Source organism: Odocoileus virginianus, chromosome 6 (genome assembly GCF_023699985.2).
Source record: "Odocoileus virginianus isolate 20LAN1187 ecotype Illinois chromosome 6, Ovbor_1.2, whole genome shotgun sequence".
In the NCBI taxonomy this organism is placed as follows: Eukaryota; Metazoa; Chordata; class Mammalia; order Artiodactyla; family Cervidae; genus Odocoileus; species Odocoileus virginianus.
Genome location: NC_069679.1, coordinates 34,999,392 through 35,018,036, shown reverse-complemented (window position 1 = coordinate 35,018,036; position 18,645 = coordinate 34,999,392). Strand labels below are relative to the sequence as shown.

Sequence of the window (18,645 nt, the reverse complement as noted above, 5' to 3'; positions counted from 1 at the left end):
CAGCACTGTTTATAATAGCCAGGACATGGAAGCAACCTAGATGCCCATCAGCAGACGAATGGATGAGGAAGCTGTGGTACATATACACCATGGAATATTACTCAGCCATTAAAAAGAATTCATTTGAATCAGTTCTAATGAGATGGATGAAACTGGAGCCCATTATACAGAGCAAAGTAAGCCAGAAAGATAAAGACTATTATAGTATACTAACACATATATATGGAATTTAGAAAGATGGTAATGATAACCCTATATGCAAAACAGAAAAAGAGACTCAGATGTATAGAACAGACTTGTGGACTCTGGGAGAAGGTGAGGGTGGGATGTTTCAAGAGAACAGCATCAAAACATGTATATTATCTAGGGTGAAACAGATCACCAGCCCAGGTTGGGTGCATGAGACAAGTGCTCGGGCCTGGTGCACTGGGAAGACCCAGAGGGATCGGGTGGAGAGGGAGGTGGGAGGGGGGACAGGGGTGGGGAATACATGTAAATCCATGGCTAATTCATTTCAATGTATGACAAAAACCACTGCAATGATGTAAAGTAATTAGCCTCCAACTAATAAAAATAAATGAAAAAAAAAAAAGCAGGTTTCGAATTTTTGTTTAGTCAAAGGAATCAGGAAAAAGGCTAAGACAGGACAGATTTCTTCTGCAGCAGACTGCATCAAAGATAAAAAATGTTTTAAAAGTGTGTTATGTATTGGGGGTGGTAGTGAAGGGTGGGGGATCCTTTCTCTTTTCCAAAAGACTAGTAACTCAGTTCAGAACTGGTAAATTTATGGGATAAAAAGACCCAGTCTCTGAAAATTTACTACTTTATCCCTGTGATTAAGTTATCAAGACAGCCTCAGTTTCAAAAGTTGAGAGATGATCAATTCTTCTTAACACACACTTGAACAATAACAACTGAAAAGTTAAGAAAGCTTAGCAAGCATTCAGAAAGAATGAGAAGGAAAAAATCAGACTACTCAAAGTACAATGAACCTCTTCCTGACAATGCTGCCCAACTCCCATTACACTTTCTTTGTCCATGAATCTGCCTTCTGTATGAAGGTTTTTTGAAGGCAGTTGATTACTATATGTTAACTATGTGTTAACTATGTTTATCACTGCCTAGCACTGGTCAAAGCATATGGTAGATAAGGGCAGAGTAAGTATTAATACCAAGTAAATATATAAACACAATTGTCTCCAAGTTTTAGATTTTAGTTCCTCAACCAGGGATTGAACCCATGTCCCCTTCACTGGGAACGCAGAGCCTTAGCCACCAGAAGGCCAGGAAGTCCCTAAACCACATGTCTTTTTGGTAAAGCTACTTTCCCTTCCTACATAGGCAGCTTAATTTGTCCTATCCACCTTCTCGGTCTCCAATATTTTTATATCAGTTCCATGAATACTGTTTTACACCTTTGTATCATCTGTTCAACTTCCTATAGTTCTTGATTTTTGTCAATTTCAGTTCCTTATCTGGAAAAGGGGCCACCAGTGACATAATATTTTTTAAATTATAGAAGTGATATATACTAATTTTAAATAAGTACAACAGCAAACCAGAAGTAGTACAGAAACATATGAATAAAAAGTATTCATACATAACAGATGATACACAGACATGTAATTAAAAATAATTTTCTGCAACTTCATTTTAAATTACTATTATATAATGGACATTTTTCCTTATCAACATATAGCTGTACATTAAAAGCTATATCCTATCTCCCCCTATGATGTATCATATTTAAGTTTTCCTATACTGATGGACATTTAGGTTGTACCCATATATTTGTTATCAGAAACAGATATTACAGTGAACAGCTTTTGCTGTTATTTCTTCCTTCACGTGTTATTTTCTTCCTTCTTCTGATAACATCATCTTACTCTTCCGGGGTGAAAGCACCATTCCCTTGCTGTTACTACTTGTGGGTAAAGCGGAGTCAAGCCATTTTCCACTGCCATCCCAAGGATATAACTCAAGCCAGGTTAATTAGAAGATTCTATCCTCCTCCCCTGTGGAACTGGGTCAAGAAGAGGTGCTTAAACTATGCTGGTACAATGCGAGTCGGCTCTGGGACTTTGTGGAACTACTATAGGGAAGGAGGAGCAATTTTTGTCCCGCTTGATAACTAAACAGAAAGGAGTGTTGCTTGAAGCTATCAGAGACTACCACATGAGAATAGGTAGATTACTTATCTGAGAATGAAATCAACACAGAGAAAGCAGAAATCAGAGAAACAGACAGACAAATACATCACAAACCGGAGGACCAAGGACTGGTCCTGGCTTTGGCTGACCTGAGGTCAGTCCTGTAGGCAAAGCAATCCTCTCCCCCTACCCGACCCACTCAATTAAGAAAGCTAGAACTCCATCAATTGAAAATGAAAATGTCTCCACAGAGACACATATACATATGTAAAAATTCCTTGTGCCTACATCTGGGGGCATGAATACACATTATCTCTTGAGGGTGGATTCCTTAGAGAGGAAATGCTGAGTCAAGGGTCATGCACATCTAACACTTCAGTATATGTTGCCACATTGCCAAGTTTAAATCCTCTTTGGTTCCTAGTCTGTCTCCAGTGCTGGGACTCTTTTCACATTTAGCACTACTGTCCTAGGCCCAGGGAGTATTTAAAAATGTTTTCAGAATATGTCTTGCCTCATTCTTTCCAAAGCCACAGCACTAGGTTATCTCCTCTCTCATATGTAGCCACAACATGTTTGCAGGAGTCTCCTAGCCTTTGATCCAAATTATCACTGATATTTCAAAGGCAGGTGACTCTTTCCCCCCTATTATTTGTACAACACTACAATAAGAAATTTCCACGCAAAGCACACCCGTATCACAAAAGTATACTGGCCATAAACTGCTTTAAAGCTCATTAATGTTTTCATATAGGTCCTCCAATTTAATCCCAACAAACACACACGGGAATTACTACTCTCATTTTATGGGTAAGGAATTCATCTGAAGTGACCTGCTCAGGTCATACAGTGAGTGAGTGGTAGAGCCAAGACCAACCTCACTCTGCCTCCAAGATTCAGACTCTTTTTTCGGCAGCGGGGGGCGGACAACTGCGCTCTGCAGCAGGTGGAAACTTAGTTCCCCGACCGAGACTGAACCTGTGTCCTCTGCGCTGGCAGCACAGAGTCTTAACCACTAGACCGCTGGGAAGTTCCTCAGGCTCTTCCACTGTACCGAATAGAGCTGTCTGTGCCCTAACGTCCACGGACATCTAGAATGACAGCAAGGACTACCATAACACTACTTTGATGGGAGACTGATGATGCTGGTAAAGATTGAAGAGAAAAGAAGGGGGCGACAGAGGATGAGATGGTTAGATGGCATCACTGACTCAATGGACATGAGTTTGAGCAAATTCTGGGAGATGGTGAAGGACACGGAAGCCTGACGTGCTGCATTCCATGGGGTCTCAGAGTCAGACATGACTTAGCGACTGAACAACAACAGATCCTGTGAAATGTAATCTGTGTATGAACCTAAGGGTCAATCACAAGACACTGATGATGTTTATAGGTTATAAACTCAAGTAATAAAGTATATTTTTCCTTACAAAAGCACAAGTTAAGATTCTATAAAGGGTGCATTAGTAGTATTTTTCTAATGTAACTACAAAGTAGTCAATCTTTGAGCCTAATAAACACATCATTTAGGAATTCAGAGGGCAACTTGGCCTATGTTTAGATTAATACAGGAAGTATAGACCAGTACTTAACCCAAGTGGAATGCTCAGTGTTGTTGTTCACTCAGTCGTGTCCAACTCTTTGCGACCCCATGGACTGTAGCACATCAGGCTTCCCTGTCCTTCACCATCTCCCGGAGTCTGCTCAGACTCATGCCCATTGAGTCAGTGATGCCATACAACCATCTCGTCCTCTGTCAGCCCCTTCTCCTGCCCTCAATCTTTCCCAGCATCAGCGTGTTTTCTAAAGAGAAAGTTTTTCACATCAGGTGGCCAAAGTACTGGAGATTCAGTGTCAGCATCATTCTTTCTAATGAATATCCAGCATTGCTTTCCTTTAGTATTGACTGGTTTGATCTCCTTGCAATCCAAGGGACTCTCAAAGAGTCTTCTCCAACACCATGGTTCGAAAGTATTAATTCTTTGGCACTCAGCCTTCTTTAAGGTCCAACTCTTACATCCATACATGACTACTGGAAAAACCATAGCTTTGACTATATGGATCTTTGTTGGGAAAGTAATGTCTCAGCTTTTTAATATGCTGTCTTGGTGTACTATACTTTTGCTTCCAAAGAGATCTTTTAATTTCATGGCTGCAGTCACCATCCACAGTGATCTTGGAGACCGAGAAAATAAAGTCTGTCACTGTTTCCACTGTTTCCTCATCTATTTGCCATGAAGTGATGGGACCAGATGCCATGATCTTAGTTTTTTCAATGTTGAGTTTTAAGCCAGCTTTTTCACTCGCCTCTTTCACTTTTATCAGGACACTCTTTGGTTCCTCTTCCCTTTCTGCCATAAGGGTGGTGTCATCTGCATATCTGATATTACTGATAATTTCTCCCAGCAATCTTGATTCTAGCTTGTGCTTCATCCAGCCAGCATTTCGTATGATGTACTCTGTATGTAAGTTAAATAAGCAGGGTGACAATGTACAGCCTTTCCCAATTTGGAACCAGTCTGTTGTTTCATGTTGGGTTCTAACTGTTGCTTCTTAATCTGCATACAGATTTCTCAGGAGGCAGGGAAGGTGGTCTGGTATTCCCATCTCTTTAAGAATTTTCTATAGCTATCACCCTCTTTAAAAAGCCTTCCCTGTGTCCCATAATTAGAAACCATTTTTCCCTTCAGAACTTTCATATAATTTTTTATATAAATTAAAAAAAGAACATTCCATTGTTTTGGCATGCGTTATAGTTACTTGCATACCTTAGTGAGCTCCTTGAGAGTAGTACAACAATGTCTTACAGAATATGAAAATAAACATTACGTCTTCCTTCCGATAGGCAGTGACTATGTTTTTTATTATATAACTCTGTGGCTCTTTAAATTACTCACCAAAAGTGTTATGGACACAGCTGATGCTGAGTTCTTGCTAGTGAAAATATCATCTCTTTGCACTATGACTAAAGTAATTATTAGTAAGAGACTCTACAGGTTGGTAAGAAAAGTTGAATTAAAGCAGTATAAATTATAAAGAAAGGAAAAAAATGTAGAGAAAAGTTCAAAGTGTGTCAGACTGTTGAAAGCACAAAAGAGTGCAAAGGGGTACAGAGCTGGCACACTCTTCTTTTAAGTGGGCGGAATATAAATTACTTAGGAGTCATTGAAAGGAGAAGAAAATATTACTCACATATGTTAAAACTTGATCTTTTTGTTGGTTTTTGTCTTAAGTATGCTTACACATACAAATATGCTACAAATACAAAAAGGCTTAGCTAGCAACAGGATTATTTTGATAATAGGTGTGAGGCATTATCTTTATGCAGTCTGTTACTGGAATTTAAGGAAAATATTCTCTCTTACAATGACACTGAGAGGTATTGGAAAGGAATTCACTGAGTTTTAATATAATATAGTAGACACATGCTTTTCACCTTCTTATAACCCACAGGAATAATTCACTTCAACAACTCATCTCTTTCATTCCACAGTAATCCATAGCTTTGAGGATGCTAAATGTTACCTTCCTTCTTAATAATTAACCTCGACAAACTGTGAGTTAAGGAGGGGGAGTCACTGAGGGCTGTGGTGAGTCCTATGATGGCCACTGAGACTCCTGCCTTTGCCTTCCTTCCACAGGCATTTTCTAAGGGCAATCACGAAACTATTCTTAATGTCTGGAGAATATGGGAGGAAGAGAAACATGCAAGTATAAAGTAAGACAGGTATCTGTAAAGACAGAAAAGTAAAGTATAACCTAGAATTAAAAGGAGGAAACAGTATCACAAACTTTAGGGTCTGTGCTGACTTCTAAGCAAGCTTTGGACAGGCTCTGGAGCTTGACTGTTTCCAAACCTTTGCCTGCAAGAGCACTGTAACCATTTCCTGGAACCAATCACCACACTCTAGCCCAGGCCATGAACACATAAGTGACTTGGGTCTATTTTTGGAACTTCACCTTCTATTTTTCATGAAAATCTTTAAAAGAAGTCAAAATCCAAGTAACAAGCTCTGAGCAAATCTCTCTCCCAGTTCTGTACTTTGCAAAACAATGCACTGAAAAGGTGTTAGTACTGTGTGTAACTGTGAGGTGCATGCAGGCCACACGATTTCTATAATAAACTAAAAACACTCTATTTGCAATTAAAGAAATTACTGGCCCAACAAGTCTTCATCAGCAAAATATCTAAAATAGAAGTGGTGCTTTTTTTTTCTCTCCAGTAGGGGGACAAATTTTATGTATGTATTGTAATTAGAGGTAATTACTTCTATGCCTCAAGTGACTTAGAGCTATTTGAGAGTTTTAAAGAGCAGACAAGGGCCACAGGGGTTTGGCTCCAACAGATAAGCAAGCATATGAGAAATGTCTCAATGCTCTAAACCACTGAAAAAAACACACAAAGGACAACAACCAAAGAATTAATCCTAGTCCAGAAATATACTGGGTGTTCAGTTTCAGAAATATCAGTTCCTCTTTATGGCAAACTAGTGTAGCTAGTTAATAAAAATTAAAAGTCATAATGTTTTATCCTTGGAAAAGGGGAAAGAAATTCACTGTACTATCACAACTAAATTAGTTCCATTAAAGACCAGAAAATTCGTATGGAGTATGACAATTACACCTTTCCAAGCCCAGTAAATGAAAACAAGCCTTTCTATTTTTTCTTCACAAAATTAACAATTTACTACAGATTGGATTTATGCTGTAACATCAATGAAGCATTTAAATGTCCTTTAAAAAAAAAAGATTTACTTATATATTGGCTGTGCTGGGTCTTCACTACTGCGCACAGGGCTTTTCTACAGTTGCAGAGTGGGGGCTACTCTTCGTTGTGGTATGAAGGCCTCTCTTGTGATGGAGCATGGATCCAGGCACGCGGGCTCAGCAGTTGCAGTATGTGGGCTTAGCTGCTCCGCGGCAGGGGGATCTTCCCGGACCAGAGATCGAATCCATGTCCCCTGCACTGGCAGGTGGATTCTTGGCCACTGGACCACCAGGGAAGTCCTACATGCCATTTTATTTATTTATTTTTTCCATTTATTTTTATTAGTTGGAGGCTAATTACTTTACCTACATGCCATTTTAAAATGCTTTCCGGACAATGTAGGTAGATTTGGAAATGCACATGCATGCATACGGACTCTTTAAGAGGAAAAGATGACAAGCACAACACACTTGCCCTTGTCTGAAGTTTGCTTCATACACAGAGGATATTTTTAAAATTGAAATATAGGCTATTTACAATGTTGTGTTAGTTTCTGCTATATGGCAAAGTGATTCAGTTATACATACACATACATTTTTTTTTATATTTTTCCATTACTTAACCGTAATGATATTGAGTATAGTTTCCTGTGCTGTACAGTAGGACCTTGTAGGACCTCCATCCTATATAAACGAGTTTGCATCTGCTAATCCCAAACTCCCATCCCTCCCTCCCCAACATCACCTCCCCCTTGGCAGTCACAAGTCTGTTCCCTGTGTCTCTGAGTCAGTTTCAAGACAGAGATGGTTTTCACATACCCACCTCAGGCACTTGCTACTGACTCACCAACTCAAGCACACTTTCGTATTTGGGTTCTTCTCCCTGAAAGGAACAACAGTGACACTGCTGCTGCTCCTTCTGCAAAGTATATTCAAATATACTCAGATATTTCCAAACATCCTCCTCACCCTTCACCCAGGGAACAGGACTTTAACTTTTTATAATATGAGGCTTCTGCTGTTGCCCCAAGTTACTTATATCAAATATGCCACTCATGCTGAAAGGAGCAGGCTTTTGAAGGGTTAAAGTTGGGCAGAAATGGCTTTAAATTCATTGTTCCATGTTGGTGTGTTCAGAGATTTAGTATAAAAGCAAAACAAAAAGATGGATCAAATTTGTACAGTTTATATTGTTTCATATTATATAAATTCTATATTAAAAGCATGCTATATATACATTAAAATATCAGTGTTCCAGACCCCTCTAAATATAAGAAGATTGGTCTCTTTTTAACAAATGTCTAAAGAAGGCTTTTCTCTTAAGATTATTCTTTTCCAACAAGCATATGATAAGTATAACAAACACAGATACAATCAGCTGTGAAAGACCCAGTTCTCTTTCTGAGAGTACTCACTGCCCTTTGGGAGAACATCACATGGTTGTTGTTTATAGACTCTAATCCGCACTTTGAGAATCTCAGTATGTTGAAATGTCTCAAGGCAAAATGCTCTGCTTTCTAGCAACTGGTATATGAAGAGTAAAAATGCATGGTCTGTGAGCCCACTGTTCTCCTGTCACATTGTCAGCTGCTTTCTCCCAGTTCTTGAGTCACATTCTCAGAGAACGTGCTCTATGCTGAGTGGTGTAGTCCATGTGATCCTCTGCCTCCTTATCAGAGCATCAGGATCTGGACTGAAAAGCTACTCCAAACTGCGTGAGTCTCTTTCCTTGTTGTTGCTGTTTAGTTGCTAAGTCATGTCCAAATCTTTTGCGACCCCAAGGACTGCAGCCCATCAGGATCCTCTGTCTATGGGAATTTCCCAGACAAGAATACTTCAGTGGGTTGTCACTTCCTTCTGCAGGCAATCTTCCTGACCCAGGGATCAAATCTGCATCTCCTACAGTGGCAGGTACATTCTTTACCACTGAGTCACCTGGGAAGTCTCTTTCCTAGGAACTTCCAACTGAGACACAGAACTTCAGTCACTCTCTGCTGGTGCTTAAATGGAGAAGGGCTACATAAAAGGATCTTTCCATCAAATGTAAGGAGAAGCAGAGAAGGCTGATAATACAGAGAAAATGAAGAGGTCTCACAGAAGCCAAGGCAAAAGGTTTTACAACCCTAAGCAGAAAGACAGTCAAATATAGTGTCAGAGTCCAGAAGAGTTAGATAGAAGGCCAGGGACAAAAAGTAGTGAATGATCTCTGTTCGTTTCCAAGGCAAACCATTCAATATCACGGTAAGCCAAGTCTACGCCCCGACCAGTAGTGCTGAAGAAGCTGAAGTTAAACGATTCTATGAACCTACAAGACCTTGCAGAATTAACACCCCAAAAAGATGTCCTTTTCATTATAGGGGACTGGAATGCAAAAGTAGGAAGTCAAGAAACACCTGGAGAAACAGGCAAATTTGGTCTTGGGAGTACAGAATGAAGCAGGCCAAAGGCTAATAGTGTTCTGCCAAGAGAATGCACTGGTCATAGCAAACACCCTCTTCCAACAACACAAGAGAAGACTCTACACAGTGACATCACCAAATTGTCAGCACCGAAATCAGACTGATTATATTCTTTGCAGCCAAAGGTGGAGAAGCTCTATACAGTCAGCAAAAACAAGACCAGGAGCTGACTATGGCTCAGATCATGAACTCCTTATTGCCAAATTCAGACTTAAACTGAAGAAGGTAGGGAAAACCACTAGACCATTCAGGTATGACCTAAATCAAATCCCTAACAATTATACAGTGGATGTGAGAAATAGATTTAAGGGACTAGATTTGATAGACAGAGTGCCTGATGAACTATGGATGGAGGTTCATATGACACTGTACAGGAGACAGGGAGCAAGACCATTCCCAAGAAAAAGAAATGCAAAAAAGCAAAATGGCTGTCTGAAGAGGCCTTACAAATAGCTGTGAAAAGAGAAGCAAAGAGCAAAGGAGAAAAGGAAAGGTATACCCATTTGAATGCAGAGTTCCAAAGAATAGCAAGGAGAGATGAGAAAGCCTTCCTCAGTGATCAGTGCAAAGAAATAGAGGAAAACAATAGAATGGAAAAGACTAGAGATCTCTTCAAGAAAATTAGAGATACCAAGGGAACATTTCATGCAAAGATGGGCTCAATAAAGGACAGAAATGGTATGAACCTCAAACAGAAGCAGAAGGTATTAAGAAGAGGTGGCAAGAATACACAGAACTGTACAAAAAAGATCTTCATGACCCAGATAATCACGATGGTGTGATCACTCACCTAGAGCCAGACATCCTGGAATGTGAAGTCATGTGGGACTTAGGAAGCATCACCATGAACAAAGTTAGTGGAGGTGATGGAATTCCAGTTGAGCTATTTCAAATCCTAAAAGATGATGCTGTGAAAGTGCTGCACTCAACATGCCAGCAAATTTGGAAAACTCAGCAGTGGCCACAGGACTGGAAAACGTCTGTTTTCATTCCAATCCCTAAGAAAGGCCATGCCAAAGAATGCTCAAACTACTGCACAATTGCACTCATCTCACACACTAGCAAAGTAATGCTCAAAATTCTCCAAGCCAGGCTTCAACAATACGTGAACTGTGAACTTCCAGATGTTCCAAGCTGGTTTTAGAAAAGGCAGAGGAACCAGAGATCAAATTGCCAACATCTGCTGGATCATAGAAAAAGCAAGAGAGTTCCAGAAAAACATCGATTTCTGCTTTACTGAGTATGCCAAAGCTTTTGACTGTGTGGATCACAATAAACTGTGGAAAATTCTGAAAGAGATGGGATTACCAGACCACCTGACCTGCTTTTTGAGAAATCTGTATACAGGTCAGGAAGCAAGTTAGAACTGGACATGAAACAACAGACTGGTTCCAAATAGGAAAAGGAGTACATCAAGGCTGTATATTGTCACCCTGCTTGTTTAACTTATATGCAGAGTACATAATGAGAAACGCTGGGCTAGATGAAGCACAAGCTGGAATCAAGACTGCTGGGAGAAATATCAGTAACCTTAGATATGCAGATGATACTACCCTTATGGCAGAAAGTGAAGAACTAAAGAGCCTCTTGATGAAAGTGAAAGAGGACAGTGAAAAAGTTGGCTTAAAGCTCTACATTCAGAAAACTAAGATCATGGCATCTGGTCCCATCACTTCATGGCAAATAGATGGAGAAACAAACAGTGGAAACAGTGGCAGACTTGATTTTTTGGGGCTCCAAAAATCACTGTAGATGGTGACTGCAGCCATGAAATTAAGACATTTGCTCCTTGGAAGAAAAGTTATGACCAACCTGCTGCTGCTACTGCTGCTAAGTCGCTTCAGTCGTGTCTGACTCTGTGCGACCCCATAGATAGCAGCCCACCAGGCTCCCCCATCCCTGGGATTCTCCAGGCAAGAACACTGGAGTCGGTTGCCATTTCCTTCTCCAATGCATGCAAGTGAAAAATGAAAGGGAAGTCACTCAGTCGTGTCTGACTCTTAGCAACCCCATGGACTGCAGCCTACCAGGCTCCTCTGTCCATGGGATTGTCCAGGCAAGAGTACTGGAGTGGGGTGCCACTGCCTTCTCTGATGACCAACCTAGACAGCATATTAAAAAGCAGAGACATTACTTTGTCAACAAAGGTCCATCTAGTCAAGGCTATGGTTTTTCCAGTACTCATGCACAGATGTGAGAGTTAGACTATGAAGAAAGTTGAGCACCAAAGAACTGATCCTTTTGAACTGTGGTGTTGGAGAAGACTCTTGAGAGTCCCTTGTACTACAAAGAGATCCAACCAGTCTGACCTAAAGGAAATCAGTCCTGAATATTCATTGGAAGGACTGATGCTGAAGCAGAAGTTCCAATACTTTGGCCACTTGATGCGAAGAGCTGACCCACTGAAAAAGACCCTGATGCTGGGGAAGACTGAATTCGAGAGGAGAAGGGGACGACAGAGGATGAGATGGTTGGATGGCATCACCGACTCAATGGACATGAGTTTGAGTAACTCCGGGAGCTGGTGATGGACAGGGAGGCCTGGCGTGCTGCAGTCCATGGGGTTGCAAAGAGTCAGACAGGACTGAGTGACTGAACTGAATTGAACAGTTCCTACAGGCTTTCTAAGTGCTTTGTTCCAATCCCTAGTGAGACCTGTATATTTCCTTCCTCAGGTATATAGTGTATATCCCAAATCCTCGTTTAGAATCACAGCTAATTGCAGATTATTATTTGCAATCAAATGATGTTTACCAATACACACATATAAATGTCTCTCTTCCTCTTCTTCAACCATCACTTGCTAAACACTGTGTGCAAGACACTACACTAGATGCTTAAGGGGAGAAAGAAAAAAAGAAAGATAAGTAAGACAGAGACTCTCTCCTCAGGGAGCTTACAGACAGAAAATAGAGAAGTAAACATCTAACATAACACTAGGTCAAGTCTTTCATAAAAATTAGCAAAAAGGAAGAGTGTGATGTGGAATGGCGTAAGCACCAAGTCTACTACTTGAATGATATATACTTGGCCAGAAAAAATTTAAGAAATTAAAAAAAACTAACAGAGTATTTTGCATACACATACCTTATTACATAAACTCTGCAGCACTGCATATACTACAGATTCATACCATTCAGTACACATTTTTCCAAGGAGTACATATTTACTGAGCATGATTATACACACAAATCCAATTAAACTACACTCCATGGGCAATTTAAGAGATTTTTCAAGGCTATCTTTGATTTTATGTGATTTTCACCTGTGTGCTAACTTTGGCTCCTAACTTCACATGTGACTAAACTGTGTTCAGTAGTTAGTTTCCTTAGAAAAGCTGTCATACCTGAGTGCTCGCTTTGGCAGCACATGTACTAAAATTGGAATGATACAGAGAAGATTAGCATGGCCCCTGCGCAAGGATGACACGCAAATTCGTGAAGCATTCCATATTTTTTTGGACTCTGTGGGAGAAGGTGAGGGTGGGATGTTTCGAGAGAACAGCATCAAAACATGTATATTATCTATAGTGAAACAGATCACCAGCCCAGGTTGGGTGCATGAGACAAGTGCTCAGGCCTGGTGCACTGGGAAGACTCAGAGGGATTGGGTGGAGAGGGAGGTGGGAGAGGGGATCGGGATGGGGAATACCTGTAAATCCATGGCTGATTCATGTCAATGTATGACAAAACCCACTACAATACTGTAAAGTAATTAGCCTCCAACTAATAAAAATAAATGAAAAAAAAAAACATAAAAAGAGGAAAAAAAGTTGTCATACTTGAAATTCTAGTACTTTAAATTAAATAAAATACCTATAAATCAGTAGATAGATGTGAGGTGTGATCTGTGATAGCTAGTAGTCTGGTTAATGACCAGTCATTATCTCTCAAATCCATACTGGATGATAATGCTACAAGAACCTCAGCAGTGTTTGAAACTTACTCCTTCCCATTTGATAAACAGATCGCCATCTTATATTGAAACTAGAAACATTTTAATGAAAAAATTTTTTTATATAAAAAGACTAAGGAAGTAAACATGAGGATAGTAGTTGTGTTTTGAGTAGAAAGATTAACTCTTTTACATATTTTTCCAACCTTCAGTGATATTGGTTTTCTCCATAACCTATAAAAAAATTTTTTTTTCCTTTGGGCAAGCTGCACACAGAGAGTTGTAAATTCCTTCTTTAAAGTTACTCTATTTTTTAGGTAGCAGAGTAAGAGATCTTTCCTGAACTATAACTGCTAAAACTGAAGCCAAGCAAAAAGATGACAAGTTATGACAACTGGTTCAATATGATTTGAGTCCAAATAATTCTCAACTGCTGATTGGCCATTTATGTATGAAGATGTGCAATGATACAGCCATTATATTGATGATAACCACACACACTCCCTATCTTTAAAGAACTTAAATTCTAAAACTTTTGCCAGGCAGTTCTTGGATGTTCTGAGTTTTCAGTTAATAGTGGATATACATGTCTCTGACTATATACCAAATCCTTGAAGAAAAAAGTTTGGTGGACTTTGTTCTGATATCTTGAACTATTCATTCACATCTTTATTCTGCTTCCTTAATACAACTAATCAAGAATTGCTAGCATAAGCAAATAAAGCAGTTGAGAGCCTCAAAGGGAGAGTACACGTAAAAGGAGCTGCAACTTAACTTGGTGATCTCACTGCCAGTGAAATACTGCTGAGAGTTTATTTACTGAGATTTTATCAATTTAACAGACATGTATTGAGTCTCTTCTTTGGGTGAAATTATTTGCAAATAATACTACAGTGAATAAAAGATGCTTCTCCTCCTTAAAAAAGCTCACAATCCAGGGAACCCTCCTACATTGTCGGTGGGAATGTAAATTGGTGCAGTCACTATGAAAACAGCATGGAAGTTACTCAAAAAACTAAAATTAGAGTTTCCATATGATCCGGCAATCCTACTCCTCGGCATATACCCAGAGAAAACTATAATGTGAAAAGACACATGCACCCCAATGTTCATCGCAGCACCGTTTACAATAACCAAGATATGGTAACAAACTAAATGTCCACTGACAGGTGAATGGATAAAGATGCGGTACATAAATACAACAGAATACTACTCAGGCACAAAGAAGAACAAAATAATGCCATCTGAGCAAAATGAATGGACCTAGGGGTTATGCTACTAAGCGACGTAAATCAGAAAGAGAAAGACAAATACCATAGTACATCATTTATATGGGAAAGTTAAACTATGACACAAAGTAACTTATCTACAAAACAGAAATAGACACAGACACAGAGAACATTCCAGTGGTTGTCTTGTGTGAGGGGGATGTGGTGAGGATGGATCAGGAGTGTGGGATTAGCAGGTGTAAACTATAATATACAGAATAAACAACAAGGGTCCTACAGGATAGTACAGGGAACTATACTCAATAACCCATGATAAGCCATAATGGAAAAGAATATGAAAAAGAAAGTACAACTGAATCACTCTGCTGTATAGCAGAAATTAACACAACATTGTAAATCAACTATACTTCAGTAAGTGGGGGGGAAATGTCCACAATCTAGCAGCATACTACACTTTGAGAAGTTCACAGCATAAGGGATACGTTTTCTTCCTGTAAATTCTCTCATTCCAGAGCTTCATGTGTGACATTTATACAAGGAATAAAGAAGTACTCCCTGAAGTAATTCCTGTGTTATACAAATTGAACTGAGTGATAAGAAATAAACAGTGTGGTCACTGCATGTGAGAGCACAGATCAACAAACTATAGCCTTTAGGTCCAATCTGGCCCACCTATTTTTGCATGATTAGAGAACTAAGAATGGTTTCTATATTTTTAAATGCTTGAAAAAAATTTAAAGAAGACATCTTCGTAAGTGCAAATTACATACAATTCAAATTAGTGTCCAAGAATAAACCTTTATTGGAATATAGCTTATTTGCTTACAAATTGTTTTTGGCTATGTTTGCACTACAAGGACAACAAAAGCCGAAGATAGTTAACCGTTAACCGAAGATAGTTAACCGAAGATAGTTAACTGTGACCGTACTGTCACAAAGCCTAAAACATTTACTATTTGTTTCTTTATACCATCTGGCTTCCTAAGAAATCTCACCTTCCACACTGGAGGCAGGATATAGGCCAATCGTTTGTATCTTTCACTTTGGGGGGCAACGACATTCACTAACATTCCCACAGTCCACTGTAATAAACCTTACTTGTGATGTTCAGTAGTTCATCACTAGTAAGACCACTTCCTTTGAGAATTCACAGATGAATCCTTAGTTACTCTAAGGACCAAATACAAATGAATCCCTTGGCTTGATCTTTTCATAATGGTTTCAATTCTGTTTTACCAAACAAAAGTAGGTATTGACCATTTGAATTTGTTTTTCCTGATCTTCTTTTCCAAGTAGTAAAAGATAGCTATGGTCAAGCGTTCCCCTCAACTGGCATGAAAGGCTGGGGAGTTGTAGAAGTAAAAGTGTTCATTTCACCAAGCAGGCTCTTAACTGTTATTTCTACCCAATCACAGTCAGCTCCTCTGAAACAAACAAACATCTCCCTCAAGATCACAGCTGTGGTGGGTTCACCACAGTGGAATTCTGCTCTATGAAGTCAGAGAAAGGACTGGGAAATATTTACTATCGTTTGAGAATCCATCAAAAATTCTTCAAAAATGAAACTGTTAACTCTTTGTTCTGATATCTTTCAAAGCTATGAGAAATGTAAATAGGATATTTCTACAGGAAAGTTAGATCTTCAGTTTCAATGTAAAACAATACTGCCTTGTGTTTATACAGCACTTTTCCCTTAAGGATTTAAGGCCTTTACAGACATTACCTCATTCAACTCTAGAAGGTCTGCAAACTCCATTAAGAGAGAGGAGGTTCCCCCTGGTGCATGAATAGGGAAACTGAGGCATAGCAGGGGCACGTGGTTAACAATAAGTCACAGAAAAACAGTGAGAAAATCTAGGCTAAATTTCTCCTTGCTCCCACTGGCTGTCTCCACTCCTATAATTAGAGAGGGCAAGTATCTAAAACTCCAGTCTTCAAGATGTAATTTCAAGACTGTCCAATTATCCCAATTAAGATCCGTTTTCCCTGAATTTAGTGGTATATGTCTCCTCTCTCCATGGTATCACTGGCAGACTTTTGAAAAACTTATACATGGCAAGAAAGAATCCAGATTTCACTTTCTTTTACCAAGTTCACCATTTCATCCTTTTTCCTCTTGTTATGAAAACTTTCTGGCCAACTGGGGACCAAAACATTTCTTCTCAATTCCTTAAAGCACTCCTAGCTATTGAACATCTAAGCTGACATGTGTTACTTGTACATAACTACTCTTGTTATGTGGTCTACTTCTATTTCAGTAAAATTACCATCTTTCCAGCCTCTCTTCAGATGATTTTATTTTTTAATTTTCCTGTGTTTGCCTAGCCTGTTTACAATGTACTCCTAAGGAACTTCACCACACTATAGGAGGGGGTTGCCAGTCTCATGCTTTCTCATGATTTTCTTCAGATCTTTGCTTTATTCCTCTGGTGAAGTAAAACCAAATTCCTGTTAATTTAACAACTGCCTGGATTCAGAGTTCTTCTGGGACCAACCAGTACCCCTTGTCCTTTAAAAAAAAAATTTGATTTACCTATTTATTTTTGGTTGTGTTGGGTCTTCGATGCTGTGCAGACATCCTCTAACTGCAGAGAGCAGGGGTTACGCTCTAGCTGCAGTGCATGGGCTTCTCACTGTGGTGACTCTAGCTTCACGGGCTCTAGAGCACAGGCTCAGCAGCTGTGGTGCACATGCTTAGCTGATCTGCAGCATGTAGGATCTTCCCAGACCAGGGATCGAACCTGTATTTCCTACACTGGCAGGTGGATTTTTTTTTTTTTTTTACCATTGAGCCACTACCAAAGCCCCCTTTCCCCCAATCTTTTTTGATGATATATAAAACCATTCCCTCCCAGAAACTTCAAAACTGCAAAGCCCAATCAGTCATATGAATACTTTTTAAAAAAAAATTTATTGACAAACAGTTGATTTACAATGTTAATTTTAGGTGTACAGCACAGTGATTCAGTTATACATATACATATATTTATTCTTTTTCAGATTCTTTGCCCATACAGGTTAACAGAATATGAATACTTTAGTCATAGCATAAAGATTTCTATGGGTGAAAAAACGGCTTGCATGGAGTAGCTCTGAGCACTTCGGTTGCACATATGCAGAAAGTATTCAACACAAATGATTAATTTACTTTGGAAAGAAATGTTTCAAAACATAGATTACCCAAGACTATAAAAGATTTCATAAGTAACAAAGGCATGAAATTAGGGGGCGCCACATGAAACAGGAAATCCTACTCTTTCACTGGAGGCAAGTCCCAGGGCTTTGCTTCAATGGACACTTTTACAGCTACCTTTCACTAGTTTATTACAATTAGGCAAGGGATAATCAGTATAAGGTGCCAGGAATCTGCTCAATATACACATAAGACAAAAATTTGTACCAAAACATGAGATAAACACATTCCTAGCTTAGGTTTTTCTACTCCATGCTCCTCGGTAAGTAAGATACTAACCTTCCTTGCGCTCAAAATGGGAAAAATGAAACAACCATATCAAGTACCTAGTGGGCATTTGCTTTCTCTTCCCAACAAGGTTTTGCCTAGGCTTTATCATTTGTTACACTGTGAAATTTCAATAAGTATTTTAATGTCTTTTTTATTTTTAAAATTTATTTATTTGCTTGCCTGCCTTGCTGCACAGCCAGTGAGAGTTCCCTGACCAGGGATCGAACCTGTGCCCCTCTGCAGTGGAAGTGCACAATTCTAACCACCGCACTGCCAGGGAATTCTCTCTTGTTGTCTTTAATTTGAGGATCAGCATCTCTTTTACAAGAAAGCCAAAGCAGAACAGTCATTAGCAGATTAGAATAGCTGCTGGAAAGCCAGCGCAAGGCAGCTCAGGCTTATCAGCACTGATATGATATTTATTCCTAGAGCCCTTGAGAATTTTTCCCAGGTAGGTTGCTGGGTGAAAGTGGAATTAAAAGTTTAACCAGAGCAAGATCAGTGGCTCTACTACATTTAGGACCTCTTAACACAATTAAGGGAAAAGGTAATGGCATCCCACTCCAGTACTCTTGCCTGGAAAATCCCATGGACGGAGGAGCCTGGTAGGCTGCAGTCCATGGGGTCGCTAAGAGTCAGACACGACTGAGCGACTTCACTTTCACTTTTCACTTTCATGCATTGGAGAAGGAAATGGCAACCCACTCCCGTGTTCTTGCCTGGAGAATCCCAGGGACGGGGGA

At 39.6% G+C, this 18,645-nt stretch overlaps 1 protein-coding gene and 1 non-coding gene across 9 annotated transcripts in view; one reads left to right on the top strand and one right to left on the bottom strand.

The window, feature by feature from the left end:
- CSNK1G1 (casein kinase 1 gamma 1) overlaps positions 1–18,645 on the bottom strand; it is a 108,529-nt gene that overhangs the window by 53,698 nt on the left and 36,186 nt on the right. The window lies entirely within an intron of this gene.
- On the top strand, positions 12,667–12,773 carry LOC139035834 (U6 spliceosomal RNA). Its single transcript, XR_011488538.1, has one exon. It is a non-coding gene; the product is annotated as a U6 spliceosomal RNA (small nuclear RNA).